Here is a 2,230-nt window from a genome sequence, read left to right on the forward strand (position 1 = left end):
GCCCGTCTGAAGTTTGCAAATGACCATCTGAATGATCCAGAGGAGGAATGGGAGAAGGTCATGTGGTCTGATGAGACAAAAATAGAACTTTTTGGTTTAAACTCCACTCGTCATGTTTGGAGGAAGAAGAATGATGAGTACAACCCCAAGAACACCATCCCAACCGTGAAGCATGGCGGTGGAAACATCATTCTTTGGGGATGCTTTTCTGCAAAGGGGACAGGACGACTGCACCATATTGTGGGAAGGATGGATGGGGCCATGTATCGTGAGATGTTGGCCAACAACCTCCTTCCCTCAGTAAGAGCACTGAAGATGGGTCGTGGCTGGGTCTTCCAGCATGATAACGACCCAAAACACACAGCCAGGGCAACTAAAGAGTGGCTCCGTAGGAAACATCTTAAGGTCCTGGAGTGGCCTAGCCAGTCTCCAGACCTGAATCCCATAGAAATCTTTAGAGGGAGCTTAAAGTCCGTGTGGCCCAGCGACAGCCCCGAAACCTGAAGGCTCTGGAGGAGATCTGTGTGGAGGAGTGGGCCAAAATCCCTGCTGCAGTGTGTGCAAACCTGGTCAAGAACTACAGGAAACGTCTGATCTCTGTAACTGCAAACAAAGGTTTCTGTACCAAATATTAAGTTTCATTTTTCTGGTGTATCAAATACTTATTTCACACAATAAAATGGAAATTAATTATTTAAAAATCATACATTGTATTTTTCTGGATTTTTGTTTTAGATTCCATCACTCACAGTTGAAGAGTACCTATGATAAAAATGACAGTCATCTACAAGCTTTGCAAGTGGGAAAACCTGAAAAATCAACAGTGTATCAAATACTTGTTCTCCCCACTGTAACATCCCAGTGGCTTTTAAACCCCAAAATACATTACGGCTAAGACTGGTTCATCCCAAAGATCCAGTCCACCGGCACAAACAGAGTAATGTTGTGTATGCTGTTCAGTGTCAGGAGGGCTGTGATCAGTCTTACATCGGGGAAACAAAACAGCCACTGGCCAAAAGGATGGCCCAGCACAGAAGATCAACATCATCAGGCCAGGACTCTGCTGTCTACACTCATCTCCAGGCCAGCGGTCACTCTTTCAGGGATGAAGATGTGCACATCCTGGATAGAGAGGAACGATGGTTTGAGAGAGGAGTAAAGGAGGCCATCTTTGTGAAAAGAAATTGTCCATCGTTAAACAGGGGTGGAGGCCTACGTGTTCAATTGTCCCCCTCTTACAATGCTGTGATTGCTAGTATCACTCAGCCCTCTGTGAACAGTAAACAGCCATCAGTGTGCTAATGATCCATTGTTATGCTGATGGTCCTTCTTGAGCATGTGATCAGCTGGTTTTGGTTGTCAGCAGCAAAACTGGTTGATCCACTCTGAGAAGGTGCTATTTAAGAGACTGAGCTGAATACAGCACCTCAGACTGAGGAAGTTTCTTGGATGAGAGACGATACGTTTCTACATTTTTTTGTTGTTTTGCTTTGTTTTGTTTTTTTTGAATGTCCAGAGGACCAGATTTAACTTTTTTAGATATGTACGTTAAATGTTTTTTTTTTTTAACAGTGGCTGTAACCCAGCTGGTTAAAATTTGTACAGGTAGTCTCATTGAGCCACGAGAACTCATTTTCAAGAGAGACCTGTTTAGGGAGCACATGGTGGGGGTTAAGGGCCTTGCTCATGGGCCCAGAGTGGGGCGAATGAGGGTGGGGGCAAGTGTGGGTGTTTCACCTACCCCACCCACAATTTTGATGTTGTCGGGGCCGGGGCATGAACCGGCGATCTTCGGATCACAAGCCCACCTCTCTAACCTCTGCGCCACCACTCCCCCCAAAAAATAAATAAATACAGTAGCCTACCAGGAAACGCCTAGCTTACATGCAGCAGCTCGATTTTCTTCTTCGACAGCCAGATTGATCGCCTTTAACTCAAAAGCTGCATCATATCAGAATCAGAATAAGCTTTATTATCATTGTACCGAGATACAACAAGAATACATCTGTACAGTCATCCAAAAGATGGGCAGAGTGCACATTGCTGCTGCGCAGCCTCTTATCCTTTTCAGAATACTTTTAGGCTTATATGAGAAAAGGGAAGAAAACATGAGAGAAGGTATAAAAAAAAAGATCTCTCACACCGTGTCCTAGACAGGGCACGGTTTGAGGCGTCAAAAAATCTACCACAGCAAAGCAACATAAGTAGACATGATACATATGAGGCTGGT

This window comes from Nematolebias whitei, chromosome 7 (assembly GCF_014905685.2).
Source record: "Nematolebias whitei isolate Nwh7 chromosome 7, NemWhi1, whole genome shotgun sequence".
Taxonomy (NCBI): domain Eukaryota; kingdom Metazoa; phylum Chordata; class Actinopteri; order Cyprinodontiformes; family Rivulidae; genus Nematolebias; species Nematolebias whitei.